The sequence below is a fragment of the Salmo salar genome, chromosome 27 (assembly GCF_965601325.2).
Source record: "Salmo salar chromosome 27, fSalSal1, whole genome shotgun sequence".
In the NCBI taxonomy this organism is placed as follows: Eukaryota; Metazoa; Chordata; class Actinopteri; order Salmoniformes; family Salmonidae; genus Salmo; species Salmo salar.
Window position 1 is genome coordinate 10,457,905 of NC_138317.1, and position 13,168 is coordinate 10,471,072.

The 13,168-nt window shown below is 45.0% G+C and overlaps 1 protein-coding gene across 1 annotated transcript in view; it reads left to right on the forward strand.

Moving 5' to 3' along the window:
* Positions 1–320: 320 nt before the first annotated feature.
* Positions 321–13,168, forward strand: part of grin2da (glutamate receptor, ionotropic, N-methyl D-aspartate 2D, a) — a 64,739-nt gene continuing 51,891 nt past the window's right edge. The window contains exon 1 of the mRNA XM_014177454.3: positions 321–658. The gene's annotated coding sequence lies outside the window, so the exon portion shown is untranslated. The remainder of the gene's footprint in view (positions 659–13,168) is intronic.

Sequence of the window (13,168 nt, forward strand, 5' to 3'; positions counted from 1 at the left end):
AACAATTGCAATGATCATGTATTCCCCTAAGACACACATAACCGCGAAGTGCAAGGCTTACATTCCCTTTGGTGTTGTTATTTTTTGTATTTTTTTTAAATGTATCTATAAACTGGCTTCTTTTTTTTACGTGGAGAGAGAGAAGAGATGTGGGTGAGGGAGCAAGGAGGAGGAATATAGGTTTACAGATGGGTTTAAGGGGAGGGGAAAAGAGAGAAGGAAGGGAGGGAGGGAGACAGGGAGGGAGAGTTGTAATAAATATCTTGATAGCATACTGATACACCACTGAGAGTGTGTGTGTGTGTGTATCCATCCACTCCATCGTAAAAAAAAAAAAAAAAAAAATCCACGAAGACAAGTTTAGCATTCAACACGTGTCGCGGGAGTGATGAAGAGGGAGGTTGCTAGGTGACGAGGCGTATATACGGAATTTTAACAAAATAACTGGCGAGAGGGGAAAGAGGGAGGGAGAGAGATGTAGTCAGCAACATGTAGTCTCGCTGAGTAAAGAAAAGGTCGATACTGTGTATAGGTGCAACATTTAAATATACAGGCAACACAACGGGGAAATAACCCGCAGGATATGGCCAGGAGAGGAATGGATGTATTGTGGATGGAGAGACGAGGGGAGAACAGAGTTTCGGGCTCCTGAAAAACAGTGAGTATTTGCTCCTTGCTGTGAGGGTGATATGTTTAGGTTTCCTTCAAGAAGTGTTCCAAGATTTGCCCTTCAAAAATGTGCTGAATGTTATGCACGGGGACCGGAATTAGTGGCGTAGTGTTTCTCGAGGCTAAATGTGTTCATATTGGCAGCTAGTTTGATGGATAGGCAACAACCGGACGGTGAGCGAGGCTTTGACCCCTCTGTCATTGATGCGCTTGCATACTCCAAGTGCTCTGACTATTTCCAGACGAACACTGCACAGGCATAACCTACTGTACATACACACACTGGCACGGGCATTTGTTCACACTCAACACACACACACACACACACACACACACACACACACACACACACACACACACACACACGTTCTGAGTCACCACACATAACTTACATTAGTGATGAAAGAAATGTGTACCTTTCTTATCTCCCCCAAATCGGCGTTTTAAATCTGGGTACATTACCATTCGTCCATTAGTATACACATTGCCTTCGTTTGAAACCGGTTTATGCGCATGTGTCCATTTTTATTGTTTTCTTGTCCACGGAGAACACGTTGTAGCCTTTTTTTCATGACACATCTCTTGGTATTTGCCCAAGGCAGCTTTCAGATGTTGAATCAATCCTTGAGCTTTCTGTACGTACCCATCTGTCAGCTGTGCTCCCGACTATGTGTGAATTTATTGGAAGACAGCTCTTTGAATTGCAGTTCTGAACTGTGCAGAAGGTAATTTGCTCTGATCTTATCAGAATTCCTTAGGAAAACTATCCCACTCGCACTGTTGGGTGTATATTGAGTAAATACCTTACCTATAGGCAGGTGGCATGTTTAAATCATATTTGCATTCTTTAACAGTCCATGCATATATTCGGATTCTTTTGAAAACCAATATTGTAGGCCTTTTATTTCTATCCTAGAGCAAGTTGAAACACGTTTTTTCATTGATCACTATGGGATATATAGCCTTGAAGGGACACCCTCCATGTTTGGGGTTCTCAAGTGCTTCACAGCATGGGATCTTGAGACTGTCTGCCTGAAACCCCATTGTTCAGTTGATGACACTGTACCATACATGTTTTCTTTTGTTAGTTGTTCTGGACTGGACCTATGAGCATGAAAGAGGGTGGGATTTGCAATTGGATTATAATGGAACTAGTTTCATGTGTTGTACAGTTTCACACACACACACACAATGTGTAACAGGCCATACAGTCTAATTTAGGTCGTTTTCAGTGAAACCGATTGTGGAACTCGTCCTAATCCAAAATGCTCTATTTCATCCAGTTAATGGAGGATGTTGAAACACATGTTACTTTGTCATCGGCTGATATCATGGCCTCCGAATGACTTCGGCAAAGCAATCTCTGAGGGATTCCTTTATGGAGAGAAACAAATCTGACAATGACAAGCCCAAGTTGCTCAGGGGAAGCTTCTTTCAGACCGTTGTTTCAGCCTCTTGAGTAACTCTGGACTTGTGGGGACTTGTCCCATTAAATCATCAGACTAATGTGACACTCAGAAGTGCAGGTCCACTGAGTAGGAGACAGAGGAGGTGGAGGAGAAGGGCTGCACCTGTAGCATCACCTTAGGATTCAGCTCTGTGCTTCCAACTTCCAGGCAAGGGTGGGTTGTGTTCATTCGGGCACACAACGGAAAACGTTTTCAAGCAACAGAAAACCTTTTTCTTTGTGGACAAGTCCAGGTAGTTTCATTCTGTTTTCTTCCATTTGATGCCTGATGATCCTTTCAAATTGAGCTCCTTTAGAAAAGTTATTCTTCATCCCTGAGAATTGCACTCAGTCTGAGGTGTTCCATTGTGTCATTCGTGTATGAATGAATGGTTGCTGGCTGCGGGACGTTATCAGTTACGTTGCAGCCTTGGACTGAAATCCCCTATTCTGCTAAGAGGGGGAAAGGAGGCCATTTTAGCTTCATCTTCTTTAGAGACAAGCCAAGTGGCCCTGGCTTTCCTCGATGGTGACGGTGGTCAAAGTGTTGGTTGGTTTGGCTACACCCAGGGGAGCCACCATGAAACTTGCTCAACTTTCCCGACCGAATGTTTAAAAAAAAAATTAAACCTTCGATCCAACTTAACGTTGAAGTAATGAGCTGGAGGTGGGGGCCCGCCGTGAGGTTGCGTCCAAAGACGACCGCCTGAATGTACGTGACAGAATCATGTGATCAGGACCCCACCTTCGACACACCCAGACCCTGTTTGAAAGCCACTCTGAAACTTCTGAACCATATCTTCATTCCAAGTGTTCTATCGTCCTTGTTTGGATTTAGTCTAGGTAGGACTGCTGCGTAGCCTAGTCCCTTCAAAATCAACTCTGGACCTCGAAGCCAGTTCCGCATTTTTTTCGTGGGTTTTCCCCTAATCAGGGACTGATATAGACCTGGGACACCAGGTGTGTGCAATTAATTATAAGTTATAACAGAAAACCAGCAGGCTCCAGACCTCTTAGGGTAAGAGTTGAACACCCCTGGCCTATTCAGATATCAGGCCTAAAGACTATCATTCTCAGTATCAGAGCACAATGACCAAAGAAGGCACCCTCTCGTTTATCACAAGCATATCTGGGAGACGATATATCTACTGTTCAAATTAACTTTCAAAACAAATAAATGCTCCTTTTCTGTTTTTATCGGCTGTGTGTAGTTTGGCAGGTCATAAATAAATTAGGACTGCAATGATAGCCAACTTAAGCTTCTTGTCTCGGTGACTCACTTTGATGGTGCCTCTTGTATCACTGTTTCCATATTCACAGTGCAGCCAGCCAGTGTGTATACATTGCAGATAGGCCTGTGGTATATCAGGGATATAGTGTAGGTGTTGCCATTTCTACTCTACTTCTAAAGCACAAAACCTGATAATGTCCCACGATGAGGAACTACAGAATGTCCATTAATTAATAATTTGCCTTTACTGTGAGCTGAGTGCTCTTTCCAAAAAGTCTTCAGGTTAAAAAAAAATGTCCCTAGGCTGTCGTCTTGATCTAATATATTCAGGGGGCCATATAACCTTGGTCGTTATTTATTACATTTTTCTCTTTTCAGGCAAACGGTTTGGTATGAAGGGACATGGTGGGTCTCTGTACTTGACTATGGTGGGGATGATACTTTCGAAGTATATAATACTACCTATAATGCGTGGAGGACACCGTAGAACGGATCGGTTTGCTTTCTGTGAACATTGCGCTTTAATCGGGTCATAAATTCCATCTCCCTTAGCAGAGAGAGCTAACATTTGGCTAATGGCATCGATTGTAAATCCCATTTGATCAAATGTAAATTGACATTGCATTTGCACACTCTGGCTTGATGAAGTTACTGCTTCTACCTGCTAGGCCACAGCCTCTTGTACCAGTACAACCGGAAACGTCGGTCTTCGTTTCGCTTCCTCTGAGGAGGGCAATTGAGCTGCAGTCAGCTACACTACGACTCTGACCAACACAAATGATTACACATCTCGGATCAGCCGTGTTTTTGTATTTCTCTCTGAGTCAGTTCTACTGACAGGCAGGTTTATTGTTCAGTTGCTTGATTGGTAGCTGGTTGGGCGAATCTGACAGAGTCGATGAATACCGTTTGATGAATAAGTCTGTGGACCTTTTTCACCTAGGCAGGTTTTTGTTACAAAGCCCTGTAAAGTATGTGCAGTACATGTCTAGGAATAGAGAGAGATCGAGAGAGATCGAGAGAGAGAGAGAGAGAGAGAGAGAGAGAGAGAGAGCTGAATGAGGCGTAAGAGAAAGACAAGGTATGGAGACTGAAATAAAGAGTTGACGTGTGTGTGTGTGTTGCCTCTGGTATACATTTATTTTTATTTTCTCTATTCTTTCGTTTATCCCAGGTGTACCTTCCCTGCAATAGCTGTGTTTGTGTACAGACCCTGCCAATTTCTTTGTCTCTGTTTACCTTGAAAAACCTTTATTCCACCTTAGCGCCAAACCATCAAACAACAAAACAACAGCCAAGGAATATGACATACTTATATCTGAAATAAATAGGCCTACTGTCAAACACATACATTTAATAAAGCTGGTCATAGAGCTTTGTGTAACAATATGGCCGCTCATTTGGGGGTTTCCATTGTGGCCGGAAATGCAACAGGTTGTTAATCTACAGTGGCACTGCATTGGGCATGTAGATAGGCACCTTTGCCAGTTCTTTACTGTGGCGTGACAACCGAGACACCCACTGGCGGAGACCTGTAATCCGCCAACTCCCCTGGGGTCAAAGTTGAGGATCGTGAGCCAGCTAAATACCAACTCATTAGGACTGGCCAAATGGGGCTCTGGAGAAATAAAACCCTTAGAAGCATGTGAGAGGCTGAGGGAGCAAGAAATAGGAGAGGGGAGAAGGAGACACAAGGGAGGGAGAGGGAGTTAGATAGAGGGATGAGAGGAAAGAAGGAGACACAAAAGAGGGAGAGAGATAGATAGAGAGGGAGTGGGAGCAAGAGTATTTGTAAAACAAATTTGGTGTTATTTCTTACATACAGCCGGAAATAACTTTTGGCTATCAGAACCGCGATAACTCACCAGCATTTCGACCAGAAATATGACTTTCCAGAATTGGATCCTTTGTTCGTACTCTCCAAGGCAATTTAACTTATCCCAGATTGAACACCATCCACCATTTCCACCATTTCCGAGTTTATTACTCGCTAATGTTCTGTCCCTGGACAATAAAGTAGACGAGCTCAGGGCAAGGATCTCCTTCCAGAGCGACATCAGGGACTGTAACATACTCTGTTTCAAGGAATCATGGCTCTCTCGGTATATACTGTCCCCATCCATACAGCCAGTTGGGTTCTCAGTACATCACGCAGACAGGAATAAAGAACTCTCGAGAAAGAAGAAAGGCTGAGGTGTATGTTTCATGATTAACTGCTCTTGGTGTGATTGTGATAACGTACAGGAACTCAAGTCCTTTTGTTCACCCAACCTAGAATACCTCACAATCGAATGCAGACCATATTACCTCCCAAGAGAATTTTCTTTGGTTATAGTCACAGCTGTGTATATTCCCCCTCAAGCCGATACCACAACACCCCTCAATGAACAAGGAACTACACTGGGCTTTGTGCAAACTGGAAACCACATATCCTGAGGCCGCATTTATTGTAGCTGGGGATTTGAACAAAGCAAATCTGAGGAAAACGCCACCGAAGTTCTATTTACGTATTGCCTGTGGTACTCGCGCTTCAAAAACTCTCGACCATTGTTACTAGCCCTTCCGGGATGGCTACAAGGCCCACCCCCACCCTCCCTTTGGCAAATCAAATCACAGCTACATTCTGCTCCTCCCTTCCTATAGGCAGGAACTCAAACAGGAAGCACCTGTGCTAAGGTCTATTCAACGCTGGTCTGACCAATCGGAATACATGCTTCAAGATTGTTTTGATCTCGCGGACTGGGATATGTTCCGAGTTGCCTCTCAGAATAACATTGATGTATACACTGACACTGTGACTGAGTTCATCAGGAAGTGTATAGGGGATGTTGTTCCCACTGTGACTATTAAAACCAGCCCAAACCAAAAACCGTGGATAGTTGGCAGCATTCGCGCAAAACTGAAAGTGCGAACCACCACATTTAACCACGGCAAGGTGACTGGGAATATGATCGAATACAGACAGTGCAGTTATAACACAGTGCCACTGACGCAGGCGGCTCTCCTTCTCCGTAGCCGATGTGAGTAAAACATTTAAGCGTGTTAACCCTCGCAAGGCTGCCGGCCTAGACGGCATCCCTACCCGCGTCCTCAGAGCATGCACAGACCTGCTGGTTGGAGTGTTTATGGACATATTCAATCTCTCCCTATCACAGTCTGCTTTCCCCACTTGCTTCAAGATGTCCACCATTGTTCCTGTACCCAAGAAAGCAAAGGTAACTGAACTAAATTACTATCTCCCCATAGCACTCACTTCTGTCATCATGAAGTGCTTTGAGAGGCTAGTTAAGGATCATATCACCTCCACCTTACCTGACATCCTAGACCAAGGAAGGAGCTGATCGTGGAATTCAGGAGACAGCAGAGGGAGCACACCCCCATCCACATCGACGGGGCCGCAGTGGAGAAGGTGAAAATATTCCAAGTTTCTCGGCAAACATATCACTTTGCAACAGCACCTCTTCAACCTCAGGAGGCTGAAGAAATTTGGCTTGGCACCTAAGACCCTCACAAACTTTTACAGATGCACCATTGAGAGTATCAAGTCGGGCTGTATCACCACCTGGTACGGCAACTGCACCGCCCCCAACCGCAAGGCTCTCCAGAGGGTGGTGCGGTCTGCCCGATGCTTCACCAGGGGCAAACTACCCGCTCTCCAGGACACCTACCACACCCGATGTCACAGGAAGGCCAAAAGGACATCAACAACCCGAGCCATGGCCTGTTCACCCAGCTATTATCCAGAAGGCGAGGTCAGTACAGGTGCATCAAAGCTGGGACCGAGAGACTGAAAAACAGCTTCTCTCTAAAGGCTATCAGACTGTTAAATAGCCATCACTAGCCAGTCTCCACCCAGTACCCTGGCCTGAGCTTAGACACTGTCACTAGTCGGCTACCACCCAGTTACTCAACCCTGCACCTTGAGGTTGCTGCCCTATGTACATAGACATGGAATCACTGGTCACTTTAATAATGTTTACATACTGTTTTACTCATTTCATATGTTTATACTGTATTCTAGTAAATGCCATCCTGTTCAACTAATGCTGTATATAATACTATTTTATCCTACATATTCTACAGATATACTAAATGTTCTATCCACATAATGTCTATACATCCCATCACACATCCATCCATCCATCTATCCCCACACACACACACACCGGACTCCGACATTGCTCGTCCTAATATTTATTTTAGATTTGTGTGAATTGTTAGATACTACTGCACTGTTGGAGCTAGAAACACAAGCATTTCGCTACACCCACAATAACATCTCCTAAATATGTGTATGCGACCAATACAAGTTTGATTTGATTTGAGAAGGAGAGCGAGCAGAGGAAAGAGGTTAGGGAAAGAGGGACAGGGAGAGATAATGGAAGAGAGGCTGAGGGAGAAAGAGATAGAAACAGGGAGAATTAGATACAAGAGAGGGATAGATAGAGAGGAAGTGGGAGAGGGAGAGCGGGACAGGCCAGGGATAGACAGAGAGGGAGTGGGAGAGATAGATGGAATGGTCTATAGAGGAGAGAGAGATAGAAGGCGTCAGAACAAACATGAGCAAGATACCTGGGGGGGGGGGGGGGGTCGAGGGAGCATCAGACACCCTCAGAATCCTATATCCCACTGGGCACACACTGGTTGAATCAATGTCGTTTCCACACCATTTTAATGAAATTGCATCGAACCAACATGGAATAGATGTCGAATTGACGTCTGTGCCCAATGGGATCCGTCCGCTGCTCCTTTTCTGTCCTCATGTCTCTCCTTCATAGAAAAGAAGAAAAGTAATTTAGCAGACACGTTTATCCAATGCAACTTACAGTCATGCACGCAAACATTTTACATTATGGATGGTACTGGGACTTGAACCTACTACCCTGGTGTTATCTGTGCCATGATTTACCAACTGAACCACAAAGGACCATGACATTAGCTAATCCACCTCCCCCCACCCCTTTTTCTCTCTCTCACGGCCTGTTTTTTATGCTTCCTCCTTCCCAATCTGTAATTTCCTGCATTTTTTTTTTTGCCGAAATGTATTCCTCTGTCTCCTCTGACCCTTTATCCGTAACTCCCTTCCCCAGCTTCTCTTTCAATCTAATGAAGGTCATGTTTATTAAAAACATTGTTAGCGAGGTCACCGGCCAGCCTGTTGATTACTTCTTTGCAGAGAGAGCAGACGCTCTTAAATACCTCTGTGCTTCCACCTCAGTGCTGTGTGCTGAGCCGAGCAGGCCCACATTCATTCGTTCCTTCCCCTCCCACCATCCATAGCCGCAGCATATGGGAAATGAAGAATGCCACCAATGACCGTCAGCAAATGCATTGTGGTATGTATTTTTAGAGTAGCAATTATTTCTATAAATGATATTGCTTCTCTGTATGCAGAGTGCTATGGGGCAAAGTTTGATCCCAGTACAATTTTCGCCACCAAATGACTTTCATGCAAAGACGATGCATGAGGTAAAGCATCACATCCCCCAATAAATTGGAATGCGATATTCCTTATTTTCAGCCACACAATCAGTGGTGAATTGGAGGTATAGTAGGAAGTGGCAAATATTGCTTCTTGTTTGTGCTTATTTGGTGTAAAATTGAAAGAGAAAAACAAGTGCATAAAGTAATGATTGCATTTCATCCAGGCAAATACTTTATACCATTTATCTTAAATAGTCTACTTAAAGGAGCTCCGTATAACTAACTGCTGTGCTGACTGTGAGGGAATCTTTCTTGTTAAAGCTCAAGGAGTCCTGTATCGGTTCTGTTGTTCTCCTGGCACTTCCTTGGAAACAAGACAGATCACCTCAAGGGGATTTATCCTATCTGGAACATTTAGAAATAGAAGAAGATACAGTGCATTCAGAAAGTATTCAGACTTTTTCCACATTTTGTTACGTTACAGCCTTAATTAAATCGTTTTTTTTTTCTCTCATCAATCTACACAAAATACCCCATAATGACAAAGCAAAACATATATATTTTTTTAAATGTAGCAAATGTATATAAACCATTTTTTAAATTTTTTTGGTTCTGAATACATTTGTAAAAATTGCTAAAAACCTGTTTTCACTTTGTCATGATGCAGATTGATGAGGGAAAACATTTTTTTAAATAATTTTATTATAAGGCTGTAACATAACAAAATGTGGAAAAAGGAAAGGGGTCTGAATACTTTCCGAATGCACTGTAAAAATAGTAGCCGTCTGTCTGACAATGTACACAGTGTACAAAACTTTAAAAACACCTTCCTAATATTGAGTTGCACCACCTTTTGCCCTCAGAACAGCCTCAATTCGTTGTGGCATGGAGTCTACAAGGTGTTGAAAGCGTTCCACAGGGATGCTGGCCCATGTTGATGCCAATGCTTCCCACGTTTGTGTCAAGTTTGCTGGATGTCGTTTGGGTGGGGGACAATTCTTGTTGCACAGGGGAAACTGTTGAGCGTGAAAAACGCAGCAGTGTTCTTGACACAAACTGGTGCGCCTGGCACCTACTACCATACCCCGTTCAAAAGCACTTAAATATTTTGTCTTGCCCGTTCACCCTCTGAATGGCACACATACACAATCCATGTCTCAATTGTCACAAGGCTTAAAAATCCTTCTTTAACCTGTCTCCTCCCCTTGATCTACACTGATTGAAGTGGATTTAACAACTGACATCAATAAGGGATCATAGCTTTCACCTGGATTCACCTGCTCAGTCTATGTCATGTTTTGTACACTCAGTGTAAATAAGTGCTTCAAACTGTACCTACAGTAGGTGATGTAGCAGGAAGAAGACCTCTAACTGCGTGGAATTCCTTTTCTGTCAGACATGGAGTCACGGATTGCCTTGAAAAGCAGTTTGCTTTGACAAAATTGAATTGAATCTTACTCTGTGTGAGTGTGTGTATAAGATTGCGTGTGTATGAGAGTGGGTGTGTGTGTGTGTGTGTGTGTGACGGGGGGTAGTCAAGTCATCTCTAAAGCTTACTAGGGAGGGCCCTGACTTTTGGGTCATGGGACTGAAATATTTTGAGCATACGTGACGGACCATCTTACTCCTGCTAATGGTGTCTGTGTGCCAAAGCGCCAGAGGATACCGCTTGGAGTAAGACCGGGCCAGGCAGTTCCTCATAACGCTTGCGCTGCTCTGAGAGTCTGCCAACACTTAGACGGCCATAAAGAGAGACTCGACATAATCACTCTCTGTGTGCACTGCCCCTCTGTCTCCCTCATGGTCAGTTACTTCTTCCTACCAGTTATCCCGTTGTCCAGATAGGGTTTTGCGCTGACCGTGCTATATGATCATCACACAAGATGCAGGGGCTTTTAGAGGGGAAATACTGTAGGACGTCTATTCGTGGTGTATTACCCAGTAGGACGGTAAGCCGTTGACAACCAATAGATATGGGGAGGAGTTCAAGGATGTATAGCCTCTATGCTAATGCCTGGATAAGATAACATGGCGACAGAGTTCCGTACAGTACATACTGTACAGCTGACACCATTTCCGTCAGCCAGGATACGCATGATCCATTCACCCAGCTGTGTTTTACAGTAACCTCTGACCTGTACTCTGAACCACTAACCAGTCTTCTCCCAACGCCATTTCCCTAAACACTATACCACTCTACGGCCATGATACCGCAGGGCCCATTTAACATAGGCAACAAGCAATGCACTACATGTCAGGGGAAGACCATAAAACTGCCGTATGAGAGCCCTGGGGAGTATGAGAGGCCTGGGGAGTATGAGAGGCCTGGGGAGTATGAGAGGCCTGGGGAGTATGAGAGGCCTGGGGAGTACGAGAGCCCTGGGGAGTACGAGAGCCCTGGGGAGTACGAGAGGCCTGGGGAGTATGAGAGCCCTGGGGAGTACGAGAGCCCTGGGGAGTATGAGAGCCCTGGGGAGTATGAGAGCCCTGGGGAGTACGAGAGCCCTGGGGAGTACGAGAGCCCTGGGGAGTACGAGAGCCCTGGGGAGTACGAGAGCCCTGGGGAGTACGAGAGCCCTGGGGAGTACGAGAGCCCTGGGGAGTATGAGAGGCCTGGGGAGTATGAGAGGCCTGGGGAGTATGAGAGCCCTGGGGAGTACGAGAGCCCTGGGGAGTATGAGAGCCCTGGGGAGTATGAGAGCCCTGGGGAGTATAAGAGTCCTGGAGAGTGACAACACAAGCTGAGTGGTTTAGGGCCAGTGGATGGAATGCTAGCCTGGAATGATTGATCCGGAACCCGTATGTATGGTTAGTAGTGCGGTTTGTACTGGATTCAGCCATATGTCCTTCGAACTGAGTACAGAACCTGTGTGGTCTGTACTGGTTTCATAAGATCTGTATTTGTTTCATACAGTCTGAACTGGATTAAGCCGCATGCCATTCCAGTCTATCTCACTTTGAAAAACGGTGAGTCCGTTAGGTTTCATGGCAGGCTCTGTCCATAGGCTTAACCGAGGTAGTAATGTCCAATTGAATTATGCAACAGGGCTCGGATGAGGCATTCAAGCCGAGGTCTGGCTTTGTCTGAATGGTATATTGAGGGCTGTGTTAAATACTTATCTTTCTTGCCTACCCCATACTACCGTTCCTTAGATGTACTTGAGCAAGGCCCTTAACCCTAATTTGCTCCAGGGGCGCCGTACTACTATGGCTGACACTGTAAAACAACACATTTGACTGCACCTATCTGGTGTATGTGACGATAAAATATCTATATTTTTTTATATATTTTTTTTACATCCTCTCTCAATACTTTATTGTTTTCCCACTTTACAGCCGCTGTGGCTATCCGGCTCACTGGCTCAATCCCCTATTTCCTCTCTGTATTCCACGACAGCTACAGTTTCTTTAAATTTGTCTACACCACCCCCCCCCCCCCCCCTTTTCCCCCAAATTGAGCACTTTTCATCATCGTAATCCCCCTATTTTTTCCTCAGATGATAACTCAGCGTCAAAAGGAGCGATGTAGGAATGTGAAAACGGAATTAGAGAGAGAGAGGAGAGAGAGAGAGAGAGAGAGAGAGAGAGAGAGAGAGAGAGAACAAGGCAGAAAGAAGCTGTTTGTTTGGGGGGAGTGAAGAGGACATTACATCAGCAAAGCCTTCTGGTTCAAAGCAATGACATTAGCCACGGACGCTATGAGAGAAAACGGGCAATATGGGAGGGAGTGACAGATACCGATTGTTGTGCTGCGTGTTAGTGATCCGGAGAGAGTGGGTTTTTGACTCTGTGTCTATTTGTGTGTGCCCCAGGGGGAGAGGGAGGGTTAATTAAAGAGAGTGAATGGAAAGAGGGGGGGGTGTGAGAAGGAGGGGAGGGGGGAGTGGCGGCGGGGGGGGGGGGGGGGCTGGCACGCTAAGCGACTTCAAAAATGATTAATTAAGTGTTGCTTGCTTTACATCTCCTTACATTTCGTGTACAGTCCCACAGCCTCACTCAACTGCCAGACCATTTCCCCACCTCAACCACAATTGCTTAAAAAAAAAAACGTGCATACACACAACTACCTCGACTAAAGTCGTCACCCCTCCCCAGTCTTATTTGTATTGTAATTTAGCCCTGTCCATTTAGATGTACAGTACCCATTGGTGGTTTATGGCTGCAAAGATTTATAGCTTAGCTTCAAAGCTCTCCAATGGTGTGGGACCGACCCGTGAATCAGCTCCCGGGGTAATGAATTCTGATGTCCAGTAAGGGGGAGGGTTGAGTTCAAGGGGTGAGCACTCCTACGCTAGTCCCTAAGCAGTGAGCTTATGTTCCTCTCTAGGTCACTGTACCTGGATTTACGCTTACACTGACCTTAAGATGTTGATTGATTGTATGGTAGGTGATGCAGA